General features: G+C 41.5%; 1 protein-coding gene across 2 annotated transcripts in view; it reads left to right on the forward strand.

The window, feature by feature from the left end:
* Nucleotides 1-1,741: 1,741 nt before the first annotated feature.
* sytl4 (synaptotagmin-like 4) overlaps nt 1,742-14,021 on the forward strand; it is an 83,850-nt gene continuing 71,570 nt past the window's right edge. The window contains exons 1-2 of one of the 2 annotated variants that reach the window (XM_080187684.1): nt 1,753-1,856; nt 2,740-2,791. The gene's annotated coding sequence lies outside the window, so the exon portion shown is untranslated. Of the gene's footprint in view, nt 1,857-2,739; nt 2,792-14,021 lie in introns of both variants that reach the window. The other variant, XM_080187683.1, reaches the window with a different exon arrangement.

Consider the following 14,021-nt stretch of genomic DNA (forward strand, 5'->3'; position numbering starts at 1 on the left):
TAGCCAGTATGGAAATTGAGCCCGTGCTGTTGACATCACTCGGCATCACAAACCAGCCGTCAAGCCAACTGAACTAACCGATCCCATAGTAAATACACAGACCGTGTGAAACAAATAGTGAAATGTGATCAGACATCGCACACTTTGAAACCAAATGACAAATGCCACCTGATACAACCCCACCCCTGATACTTGTCACACTAAGAATCAACTGGAAATCTGACCTTCGCACAAAGGTTTCCAAACTCTTCTCTTTAAGAATATGGTTGGAATGTTCTCCCAAGCAATGGTTTGGCTTGGATGCCTTCACCAAGGATCCACCTTCAGGATTTCAATCTCTCCTTTTGGTATTCCTCCACCTTGGATCACCACATGCATTCAGGCTTTGCCTTCCAAACACACTCTCAAGATTCGCAGCCATGCAACAAAGAGCAATCAACCTTCTGATTACATTTGATGATCAGCCATGATCAAAATGAATGCCAGAACACGCTCGAAGGGCCCACTCCTGCGTCTAGTTTCTATTCGATGTCTGTCTTCTTGCAAACTGATTTTAAAACTGGTTCCCACAGCTGTCACTTTAATTCAGAACCCTTTCTCTGCTCTTTAACTTCCCTGAACAGGACCGTGCTCAGATTCCTATCATCCTGAATCCTCTGAAAAAAGGGGTTGTGTTCAAGCAATGCATGCTTTTCTAAATTACCTGGTAGGTCAGGGAGCCTATTGTACTCCACTGCTTTTTCCATGGCACAATGTTGGCCAATCGGAATTGACTAGCCAACTAATTAGTTGCGATTGTTTGAAATTTGGCATTCTTGGGCTTGTCCTCACAGGTGCGACACAAAAAGCTTCAGCAGGTTTCTTCAGCAATATTCAAGTTTTGTAATTTCAAAGTATTTCAAATTAATTTAACTAGAAATTAGGGGGAAAATTACTCCAAAAATGGTGGAGGCAAAAATAGGTACTTTCAAAAGGAAAATAAAGAAAAGGAAGAGAAAGGATAACTAAAATACTGAGATGAGAAATGGATTGGGAAGATGGAGGTAGAGTATAAATACCAGCACAGATTAGCCAGGCCAAATGGCCTGTTTCTGTGCTGCACATGAATCAAATTCAAGTTGACGGTAGAACCTTAATTGATAACTAGTTTCAAAGGTACCATTTTCAAAATCTGTGAATTTACTTTCGCTTTCTTGGCTTGTGATTTGTTCTGCAAGAAGCACTTTCTCCCGCAGGTGGCAATGTTTTAATTGTATCTGGTTTGGCTGTGTCTTACTCGGCCAACACTTCGTGTTGTTCACTCTTTGTTGTGGTGCACTTTCATTAGTGCTAATCACACCTTACTGTTCTTAGAAACACGGAAATTTTTAGGACGCCGTTCAGCTTAGAGAATTAAAAATAAAAACCTAATCCCGCTCCCCAGCTCTAGATCCATAACGCATTAAAGCATTGATAATGTCATAACCTGAATATGAGGGTAGGGAGAAACATCACAGCCCAGGTCTAACTGCCCTCACCAGATAACAGAGATTCTCCAGTGAGAACTCTGATTAATTGAACCCAATAGTTTGGATTTTATTTATCAGCAGAATCAAGTCTGGAGCTTTGGCAATATGTGTGTCCCAGACACTTCCCAGTGAGGAGAGGGACAGTGTGGAAGGAGTGGGTCAGAGCCTCTGGGCAGGAGCGGGATTCGAACGGTGTTCCGCCCCCAGGTGGCTGGATCGCTTTGAGCTGAAAAGTTCCTCAAACTTTCGCTTCCGGAACCAGCGGAAGAAAGAAGCCAGGAATCCGAGAGAAAGGATTGGAAAGATCTCTTCCGAAAGAGGGTTTTGGTGTATTTCCTGTCCCTTAAAGTAAGTGAAACTTCTTTAAAGTGACAGATTGTAGGTGTATTATGATGACATCTGTCCCCAATCCACCTGAGTTGGGCACACTGTCATTTCCAGGGTCTGTTGAAACAACTGAAGCAATTTATTAACTTTTTTAACTTCATTTTTCAACGGGACAGAGGCTGAAGGGTCCTGTTTTCTACTCAATCTGGACTGTAGATGTAGTTAATTCAGATGGTTAAAAGATGTTTTCAGTGTCAGAAAATGATCGGTATCAATAATTGGGAGAACGGTAATCATAATGATACAAATATACAAACGTAATATGAACTACCGTTGAGACTCTCTGTGAGCAATTTATCATGTCAAGGCATTTGCACCAGCACTGTGGGTTCAGGGTGGGCAGGGCACTGAGAATCGGGCCGAGTGGCCGGGGTCTCTGTTAACCCGCCTTCCAGCCTGGACACTGAGATTATCCAGTGTCCCATTATGATATTAGTGACCCACACCTTTTGATGTGACTCTCTTGTGGCACTGCTGCCTCACAGCTCCAGGGACCTGGGTTCGATTCCTGGCCTCAGTTCACTGTCTGTGTGGAGTTTGCGAGTGCTCCCCGTGTCTGCATGGGTTTCCTCCAGGTGCTCCGGTTTCCTCCCACTGTCCAAAGATGTGTGGGTCAGATTGATTGACCGTGCTAAGTTGACCCGACCATCAGGGTAAATATATGTGGAATTACAGGAATAGGGTCTGGGTGCGATTGTGAATAGTGCAGACTCGATGTGCCAAATGGCCTCCTTCTGCACAATAGGGATTCCATGATTCTATGTGTGATTTTCAAATTGCTATCAAGAAAATTCAGTAGTTTCATTTTATAAACAAAATCATTTTGTTTCTGATGTTCTGACAGGCAAATGATAACTTTTGAGCACTAAAAGGAAACAAAAGCGAATGGGGAGAGGGTGAGTTTGATTGGGCTTATCTTACTGACGTCCAGGATGAATAGGAGTTGAATAGATGGAATAACTTTGAGGAGAAAGTTGCCTGTCTATTAAGTTAAAGGCTGGTGTCTATCTGCGTTAGAAAAGTGTATATGTATATGTGTATGTATGCCCGTTGAAGTGGTGGAGGCTACCTCGCTAAATATTTTTAAGACGCGGGTTGATTGGTTTTTGATAAGAGAGGGGATTGGGGGTTATGGGGAGAGGGCGGGAATGTGGAGCTGAGCCGCGACAGATCGGCCATGATCTTGTTGAATGGCGGGGCAGGCTCGAAGGGCTAGATGGCCTACTCCTGCTCCTATTTCTTATGTTCTTATATGGATGAAAGTATGTGAAATGGGAAAAAAATACAGGAGCAAGAATCCCTCCGCTTGCTGAGAGGGGATTCAGAATTTCAAGAATGTCACTGCCTTCGGATTAATGGCAAAATTAGGAATTGAAATGTGAAATATTTTATCACTTAAAAATAATACATTTCAGATTCTACTTAAATATTCTGAATGAAATAGAAATGAATATTTACAGTTTTGTTTGTATTTTGTGTGTTTTAAGTGGTTATGTTGTAACCTCTATCCAAAGAACTAGGGAAGGATGTTATTGCTGGAAAATGGGATACTTGAATTGGATCAAATGGAGGCTCATAGATCCAATTCAAAAGAATAAAAGAGGGTGATGAGTCTTTGGAATTCTCTTCTTGAAAAGGTTGTGGAAGCAGAGTCTTTGAATATTTTTAAGGTTGAGGTGATTGATTCTTGGTAAGTTGCGGGAGCGGGGTGGAGGTGGTGATAGGGAATCAGAAGCGGGAGGACTGAAAATTTGGCATTATAATCAGATCTTATTAAAAAGCAGAGCAGGCTTAAGGGAGTGAATGGCCTACTCTGCTTCTTTTTTGTGCATTCATATGTTTGTATAACAGGGTAAATCAGGAGCTGCTGTATAGGTAATGCCCAGCTAGAACCATACAATCCCTACAGTGCAGAAAGAGGCCATTTGGCCCATTTAGTTTGTACCAACTCTCCGAAAGAGCATCTTACCCCTGCCTTATCTCTGTAACGCCATGCATTTATCATGGTTAATCCACCTAACCTACACATCTTTGGACACGAAGGGGCAACTTAGCATAGCCAGTCAACCTAACCTGCACATCTGTGGACTGTGAGAGGAAATTGGAGCTCCTGGAGGAAACCCATGCAGACACAGGGAGAATGTGCAAACTTCTCACACAGTCACCCAAGACCAGAATCAAACCCAGCTCCATGGCACTGTGAGGCAGCAGTGCTAACCACTTTGCCACCTGTTTGGGATTTAAAGACTTGGAAACTGGAGGAGTTGACCAATCTTCATTTTGTTTAAGATTGGTTAGTTGGAGGTTCATTACTACTGACCCATCAATGTGTCTGAACTCCCATATTAGAAACACAGCCTTTATTGTGCTAACCATCCTCCTGCCTCTCTGGATCAGGTTTGTGTTGCTAGAAATTTTATTAAGACCGTCCTAAATCAATTCACTTGGACCCTTTACAGCTAACATAAAAGATAGTCATCTCATCAGTCGGAGCTGAATTCAATTCTAGATCTCAGAAGTGAATCACAGAAGTTAGGAGACAATTTGACCCATCAAGGCTGTACCAATATTAATTTTTCAATCGGAGTGACTTATTTCTCTCCTTTTCTCCCTATTCATTCATTAACATGTGCTTTCCCTGAAGGCAGGTCTTAAGCTCAGTGTCTGTTGGTGTTCTGAGCTGTTTCCTTGGCAGTTTTTCTCAGTGATGGTTTGCCATTGCCTTCCACCGTCAGAGTAAGGCACAAGACTGGTTCCAAGTCTACCTCAAACCCAAACTGTTGTGTTATTCTGAACTATATAGTAGCCATCTAGCCAACCGCACTAACGGGCCTCAGCTTTTTCCAACAGATCCTTTAGGGAAACATCCTTTTTAATATCTACTTGCGGTAAAACTTTCCACGTTCTAATGTACTTATTTCCCCTTTATTCCAGCATTAATCTTTACCAATTTACTAATCAGAAATAATCTGTTACTTTTTATTTCCTCAAGACCTTAATCTTTTTTGTTCCAATGGGCAAAAGTTATTTTCTCAAGTGATTCTTCATAATAATGATGTCTAATGCCTGCATCATTGTGATATTAGTGAAAATTTAAGAAATTATTTTTTTAAAACATGATTTCTGCAGCTCACAACTTCAGGGGTTTCTTAGCTCACAGCTTCAGTGATGTTGTTGCCAGGCTGACTGCGATGAATCTCTTTATTGCTACTTAAGTGGTTTAAATGGTGTTGTTGTGTTTACTCTGGGATAAGTTTTATGATCCTGCTTTGTTAGGAGGGCAGTCATGTGTTTTTGGTCAGTTTTTTTTCTTTTTCGGTTTGGAGCTTAGAAAGGATAGCAGGACTAGAGGGCATAGCCTCAAGATAAGGGGGGGGGCAGTTTGGATCGGAGTTGAGGAGGAACTTCTTCACTCAAAGGGTGGTGAATCTCTGGAATTCTCTGCCCATTGAAGAGGTGGAGGCTACCTCGCTAAATATATTTAAGTCACGGGTAGATAGGTTTTTGACAGACAAGGGAATTAAGGGTTATGAGGAGAAAGTGGGAAAGTGGAACTGATCCACTTCAGATCAGCCATGATCTTATTGAATGGCAGGGCAGGCTCGAAGGGCTAGATGGCCTATTCCTGCTCCTATTTCTTATGTTCTTATGAGCTGCAGACTTGAGTTTCAGTTTTAGAAGGGGCTGCAAGCTGAAAAGAATTGTTTTCCCCCTCTCCCTGTTTTATTTGGAAATTCTACTGGCGATCTTAAAGCAAAGTTTTGCCTTCCTGAATGAAGAAATCTGCTGTTGTTGGAGGCTGGGCCAGAGCCTCTCTGGTGTTTTGGGAAGCTATCTTGTCTTCAAACTGTTCTGAGTCTCAACAGCACTTGACTGCAGAATTCAACTAATGGCCTGATCCCAGTATCACATAAGCATTAGTCTGCTGTGTTAAACCTGTGAAAAGGGTCTTTTGTCTATGGGATTAGTTTGATTGGAACATTGTAGATATTTTATTTAAGGGTTAAATATTATTATGATTGTTTGTTTCTCGTTTGTAATTGATAAAAAGTTCTTGCTAATTTTCTTATAAGTTAACTATATTCTTAAATGAACTTTGTTTGATCAAAGCTCCGTAGTGGATCACTTGAATCATACTTGAAGTGAAACATCTTATGCTTATCCTTGCCAAATTCAAGATGCAAAACTTATGATTCAGGCAGGCTTCATAAAACACTTTGGAGTTTCTAACCTGAACCAAGATATCATCCTCATGAATATTCACCATTCCCTTTTATATGACTCTAATAGCTTTTGTGCAATAAGGTGCCATAACAACATTTCCATATTGCAGCTGTGAATTAATTAATATCTTGTATCACTTCCTTGCTTTTGTTTTTAATGTTACTAAGAATAAAACCCAGAACTTCATTTGTCCCTTTGAATTAGACTCTCAACTTTGAAGACTTCTATATTGGCATCTCTAAAACACTCCATTTCTACCAACAATGTATTAATGACAACAGTAAAACACTAAACCAGATTGTCCTGTCTCTTTTGGATCAGTTAGAGTGACAGATATGAAAGAAAATAACTAATGGCCAAGATTTTTAGGATGGAGGTGTTTCCCAACCTGCCGTTCAAAGAGTCTGTGGAGAACGCTTCACTGCCGATGTTGTCTGTTCCCAGCCAGTTAATAGTCCCAATGAATGTTAATTGGCTGAAGTTGGGGCTTCTGCCTCTCGCTTGGGAGGCAGTCCCACATCAGATTGGCCACCAGCTCTGCAGTCCTAGCAGACGCTGCAGTGGACAGGACTGGAACTACAAGGAGTCTCCAGAATGTAAGATCCAGGAGTTCAGTACCAAGTAAATGTGGAAGTAGGTGGGGTGGGGGGTGGGAGTGAGGTCTCTAGGAGGAGGGCTGGAGAAGAGAGTAGGGGCTGAGCTTGTTGGGGTGGGGAATGCCCAATGTTAAAAGAAGGCTGCTGCAATAGTGGAGACACCACCAGCACCCACCCCCCCCCGTCTTACCCAGGGACTTAACAGTATTACTTTCCGGACTTGCCTCCTTCCTCAGGACCTTGAACTCCTCCCACCAGGCTGAAAAGAGGCTGGGCAAGAAAAGGCCCTTAGGTAGTCATTAAGACCTCACCCTCCCCATTGTAAAATTATGCAGAGGCCAGTGTGGGCATGAGCCTGGTGGGAAGGAATCTTCTGGCCCTCTTTTCCAGCCTGCAAACTCACTGGCACTGTAAAATTCTGCACAATGTCTGCCAGTGTCTGACATAGCCTGAAGATTGGAATCAGGATGGAAGTGGGAAAAAAGAATACAAAATTATGTCACATCATTCCTCTCCCATCAGAGTTTGGAGATTAAAAAAACAAATATTTCGTAATCAAATTCTGTGATTGATATTAAAATAAAAATAAAATAATGTGGATGCTGAAAATCTAGAATAAAACCAGGAATTGATGGGATAAATCAGCAGGTCTGACAGCATTTGTGGAGAAACAAATGGAGTTAATGGATAGGATACTCCAATCTTGTTCACTCCTATCCTGTTGCCAGCAAGAAAAGAAAATTTGGTGTGCAGCCAAAATGCCATTCACTGCTGTGGGCGCTGGAGAATCTCCGCTGTGGAGGAAATTGAAAATTTCCTGTGAATGTTTTAGCTTTGAAGAGCAATCATACAGACTCAAAACTTTAGCACTGTGATTGACATTGATAATTACATACAGTTAGAATGGAATCTACAATATGGAATATGGTTGCACTGTAACTGATCCACACCAGTGTTAGTACTCCCATAAATCTCCGTCCACTCTAATTACCACTCCCCACTGTGCTGCCATATTCCCGTATTTTCTTTTGTGCAGGTTAGATGAATTGGCCAAGCTAAATTCTTCTTCAGTGTACCCGAACAGGTGCCAGAGTATGGCGACTAGGGGATTTTCACAGTAACTTCATTGTAGTGTTAATGTAAGCCTACTTGTGACGAATAAATAAACTTTTTTTAACTCATGTAGCTATAAAATGTCTTTCATAGCTTCTCAACACTATTTGCTTGGACAACTCCATGTGATAGAAGTTTCAACTTGCTCATCACTGCCAGATATTAATCTGTTAAAATCTTATTTTCTGGATCTTGCCTCACCCAAAAGTGGCAATACATTTTTTACATCTATCCTATTGAACCCCTTCATAAATTTGAAGATCTTTTACAGGTCTTTTCTTTACCTTCTTGGAGGAGCCAAGTTTAATTTAATGTTTTCTATGCTTCTTTTGCTTGCATTTTTCCAAACATTTTAATTGTTGATGAAAGTAATCCACTTGTTTTTGTTTTGCAATTTAAGGAAATAATTGGCGCTATTATATGGCTTCTAGTAATACAATTGCTGCACTCATTGACGCATCTCCCACCTCCCTCTCCTTGGGTCGATTGCCACCCTGGTAAACCCTGATTGCAGATTGTGCAATTCCCCACGTGCTACCTCCTCATTAGGCCCTGCCCCTCTCCTTAGTTCCCACCCCTTGGCACTGCCCAGTGGTGGTGACAGGCTAGCACTGCCTGCCTCTGACCACCCGGAGCCTCAGTAGCCTCCAGTCCCACCATCGAGGCCATCATGTCTGGTCCTCGTTGCCAATGGTGACCTACACCGGTGAGGCTATTAAGGCAAGTGAGCCCCGAATGATTATGTTCTGGCCTCACTAATAATATTTAAATTTTGACTCAAATATTAAAATCAGCCTCAAGTCAGCAATTCAGGGCCAGTATCATTGTGAGAGACAAGAAACCAGGCGTGAACCCAAATTTTGCCTCTTTCACGACCTTACCAGCTCACCAGGCCAAACGACCGGTGTAAAGAGCTGGTAAGATTGCTCTCTGAGGACTTTTAATGGAATCAAAGCTGCTTGCTTGGGAGGGGAAAGGTTTTATCCAGCTTTGTGTAAAAACAGGCTGAGAAGAGAAGTACAAATGTTGTCAAGAATTTGATCTTGTGATTTGTTTATATTCTTAGAATATGAAAGTGTAATTGAGGACATCTCTTAAATTGAAAAGATAACTTTATAGCTGATGGGTTCAATGTTATTTGAAAAATAAATACCCTACTTCCTTGAAATCTGCTTGATATATTTTCAGCATTGATTATCGAAGAAAATTCCTTCCTGACTACCAAGCATTTTGCTTGACAAAGTCCATGTTTAGGATTCAAGTTGCATAGCAACATTATAACTGCTCCTTATTTGAGTCTAAGTTTGTGCAGTGGTTTGCCCATTGCAGTTAGGCTGTGTAGAAACTCTGGAGGATATTAACGGTTATCATCACCTTCGTCTACAGAAACAACACTGGTGTGTTCATCAAATTCACCCGAGGGCTTTTCTAAAACTTTTCATGAAAACCTAGTAAATCATTAGCGCAGCTTTTTAAATAATAAGTCATAACAAATAAGTCAATGGCTCATTCCCTTCCACCCATACCGTCCTATGCCTTTCCATCCCATCCTTCACATTGCATCCCCTTCCCATTCCTTCTGACTCAACCATGATATCCCACCCCATTCATCAATACCATCCCATCCCTCAAGAAAACGATCTCTCCAGCGGGGATAACTTTGCTTTTGAGCTGCCCGTACCTTCTGTTCTTTATTTCTCCACCTATCCTGCCAACTCCCCAACTCTGTACCCCCTCCCCCACCCATCGCTGCCATCTAACGTTGACAGCTGCACAGACATTAGTACTTCGCACACCTTGTGTGTTTTCTCACATGCCAAACACCACACACCAGCAAAATTACCCCCTAAACCAATCAAAATAATCCAGATGGCCAACAATTGAAAATTATTATAGATAAGATTCGTTAACCTTTTTTCTCCCTTTTCTTGATTTTCTGGAACCTTCCTTGACTTGGAAACTAATTGGAGACATGCTTCTGGGTGCTTGCCATTGTTGCCTTATGCTGCAAAACTATCCTTTCATTCTCTAGTCTTCTCTCCCTTACTTTCTAGAAATTCAAATGTCTTTCATTCATGCAGCATCAGTGAATTATCACATGAGAAATTAGAGGCACAACTCTGCTTTCTATTTCTGTGCTCCAGTGTCCTGGATTTATGATTGTACCACATTAAAGTTCTATTTTATTAAGTTAAAATCTATTACTTGACTTTTCACTGTGCAGCACCCTCTTTTATCCCAAGTTGAGTCAGAGTATGTAACATAAGACATGGAACAAAACTCCACTGAATGAATTAATCCTACTCTTTCCACAACATAGAATCTGTTCTATCGTAAACCATACCCATTTGTTTTATCTCTTAAAGTTCTGCATGATGTGACATTAGTGTATCTTTAAGAAAGCCTCAGCTGATATCCCCTACAGTGCAGGAGGAGGCCTTTTAGGCCATTAGGTCTTCGCTGGCTCTTACCTAGGCTTACCCTGTAACCCCAAGTATTTACCCTGCTAATCCCCCAAAACCTATATATCTTAAGAACATAAGAAATAGGAGCAGGAGTAGGCCATCCAGCCCTTCGAGCCTGCCCCGCCATTCAATAAGATCATGGCTGATCTGTCGCTGCTCACTAAAGAACAGTTCAGCATGGCCAGTCAACCTAACCTGCACATCTTTGGAGTTTGGGAGGAAACCGGAGCACCCAGAGGAAACCCATGTAGACATGGGGAAAACGAGCTAACTTCACACAGTCATTCACCCAAGGCCAGAATTGAACCTGGTCCCTGGTGCTGTGAGGCAGCAGTGCTTTATGAAGATCTTTGAAGTTGGGAGTTCTTCCGGTGTGCAAGCCAAAGCACATTAAACTAATCATTCATGCCACTATTGTTTCACTGACCTTGCTATGTGCAAATTGATTGCTGCAGTTGTATACAGAATAGATCAACACACTACAGAAAGAAAAATGCCTTTGAAGCAGTTTCAGATGCCTTAATTCTGAAATGTTCCATTAAATGCAAGTTTTTCTTCTTCACTGCCCCAGTAATAAAGGATTACTAGATCCTGCAAAATATTTGATCTCTTCCTTGAACTATCAACCTCAATAAACCTCAGAAACAAGAAGTGCTGGAAATATTCAGTAGGTTCCATGGTATAATTCTTCACTGAGATTCATTTTCGACTTCAATCATTAATTCTGTTTCTCTCTGCAGAGGCTGCCAAGAGTTGCTGAATTTTTCCAGCTCTTTGTTTTTATTTTGGATTTCCAACATCTGCAGTATTTTATTTTCACTTTGGTTTCAAATCCTGTTTGCAACCAAATGTATACTAAATATTGTGTATGTGCTTTAGCCGCAAGTGCTTCTAGTAGAGGCTTGTTCCTCATACCTGTTTTTCCGAATGGGGTGAGAAACATCTTCTGTTTTCTTCTCATGCGTGAAGCTTGCAGTTTTTTTAAGTTGTCTGCTTTGGTTTCATGACTCAAAATAGCCTCAAACAATTGCATCACCAACTGCTTCTGAGCATTTTAAAAAGTCATTATTCTCTATGAATCATATTCCTGTGAAAACCATTTAATCTTAATGAGTCTCCTCATGCTTTGGAGCTCTGAAGCCCAGAATCTTCCATGTTTTACAAATATGCCATTCCTAATGAGACAAGTATTGTTAAAATAATTACTTTTGACTTGTAGTTAAGTTTATCCATTTGTCCATTTATTGTTATTAATATCTACCCAGATAATTGAGGCACTCGGATAACAAGTCATGTTGTGTGTGATTAGTGTAGACACTCATGGATTTATTGCAGAATGTTGTGTCATTTCAAATCACTTACCCTATTTATATCAAAAGCTCTTAAAATATAACCAATATTTGATTCACTTCCTTAATCATGAGTTCCAATAGACTAGAAACTCTAAATGAATTATTAATATTTTGATCATATATTTAATCCCACCTCCACTTTTCCTAACTCCTGTTGGCTAATGGCACATTCATGGAAATATTATGCAAGTTTATGACAGCAGAAATAACCACTTCCTGGCCAATTTTGATCCTCCCTAATTAGTTTATCAAAGATTATTCAGCTCATTGTCATCCTTTTCAGTTAACCATTGGAGTGCCAAATTTGTTACGTGTTTCAAACTGCCATCATTTGGAATTAATCTCAGATCATCCTGCTGATTGGGATACAAAATTCTTCTATAATTGCATTCAAACAACAATTCTAAGCTAGGGAAGTGATAAAATATTTATGCACCAGTCCTCACTTAATAGTCTAGTAAGGAGTCTCACAATGCCAAGGTTAAAGTCCAACACGTTTATTTGGAATCACGAGCTGTCGGATTCCACTCACTTGATGAAGGAGCAGCGCTCCGAAAGTTTGTGATTCCAAATAGACCTGTTGGACTTTAACCTGGTGTTATGAGACTTCTTACTGTGCCCACCCCAGCCCAATGCCGGCATCTCCATCTCATTAATTGTCTATACAAACACTCTGCTGGGGTATTATGATTAACAGTTTCACTTAAACCTAGAACTTGTGATCCAGACCATCAGAGTGACTTTGCCTAAGATTCAATCAGAATTATAGCTATATAAATTTGAATTCTCGTGAGTCGAGTTACAAGGTTGTAATATAATGTGGGATTTAGGTTACATCACAAACCTTGAACATAAAACTCATAAGATTTAAAACCCCGACATTCAATTGCAACTTCATACCCTTTCCTCCCTGATTATATAATCAACCTCAAGAAACCTAGTTGAGTTCTTCGATAATGTGACTGAACACATTGACGAAGGAAGTGCAGTGGACGTGGTGTACATGGACTTCAGCAAGGCGTTTGATAAGGTCCCCCATGCAAGACTTCTTGAGAAGGTGAGAGGGCTTGGGATCCAAGGGCCTTTGGCCTTGTGGATCCAGAACTGGCTTGCCTGCAGAAGGCAGAGAGTGGTTGTGGATGGGTCTTTTTCGGCATGGAGGTCAGTCACCAGTGGAGTGCCCCAGGGATCTGTTCTAGGACCCTTGCTGTTTGTCATTTTCATAAATGACCTGGATGAGGAAGTGGAGGGATGGGTAAGTAAGTTCGCTGATGACACGAAGGTCGGTGGTGTTGTGGATGGTCTGGAAGGATGTCAAAAGTTGCAGCAGGACACAAATAGGATGCAGGACTGGGCGGAGAAGTGGCAGATGGACTTCAACGCGGATAAATGTGTAGTCGTCCATTTTGGCAGAACCAACGGGATGAACGAGTACACTATCAAGGGCAGGAGTCTTAGTAGTGTTGAAGAGCAGAAGGATGTGGAGGATGTGGTCAAGAAGGCGTATGGTGTACTGGCCTTCATTAATCGAGGGATTGAGTTTAGGAATCGGGAGGTAATGCTGCAACTTTGTAAGACCCTAGTCAGGCCTCATTTGGAGTACTGTGCGCAGTTCTGGTCGTCTCACTATAGGAAAGACGTAGAAGCTATTGAAAGGGTACAGAGGAGATTTACAAGGATGTTGCCTGGACTGGGAGGCATGCCTTATGCAGTTAGGTTGAGGGAGCTGGGACTCTTCTCCCTGGAGAGACGAAGGTTGAGAGGCGACCTGATAGAAGTTTATAAAATGTTGAGAGGAATAGATAGGGTGGATTCTCAGAGGCTATTTCCCCGGGTTGAAATGGTCGCTACGAGAGGACACAGATTTAAGGTGCGGGGAGGAAAGTACAGAAGTGATGTTAGGGGTAAGTTTTTCACTCAGAGGGTGGTGAGTGAATGGAATCGGCTGCCGTCAGTGGTGGTGGAGGCGAACTCGCTGGGGTCTTTTAAAAGACTTCTGGATGAGTATATGGGGTTTAATGGGATTGGGGGTTATAGATAGGTCTATAGATTGGTAGGTGTTGATGTGATCAGCACAACTCGTGGGCCGAAGGGCCTGTTTGTGCTGTAGTGTTCTATGTTCTATAATACTATCAATGATGGATAGACATTCAGAGCGAAACCTGAGAAACTAGCGTTTCTTCATTAGAGCCGAGGGAGTTGGAGGGAATTGCTTCATGCGGGTCATTAAGATTGAGAGGTTTTAACAGAGTAAATAGCGATTGTCTCAGTTCTGGACTGAAAATATAACATAAGCAAATTAGTAATACTCAGTGTCTACAAATAACCAAATACAAAATGAATGCTTCCCCCTTGAAATTTCTAAAGAATGCTGTT

The sequence above is a fragment of the Carcharhinus amblyrhynchos genome, chromosome 4, assembly GCF_965287045.1.
Source record: "Carcharhinus amblyrhynchos chromosome 4, sCarAmb.v2.hapA, whole genome shotgun sequence".
NCBI lineage: Eukaryota > Metazoa > Chordata > Chondrichthyes > Carcharhiniformes > Carcharhinidae > Carcharhinus > Carcharhinus amblyrhynchos.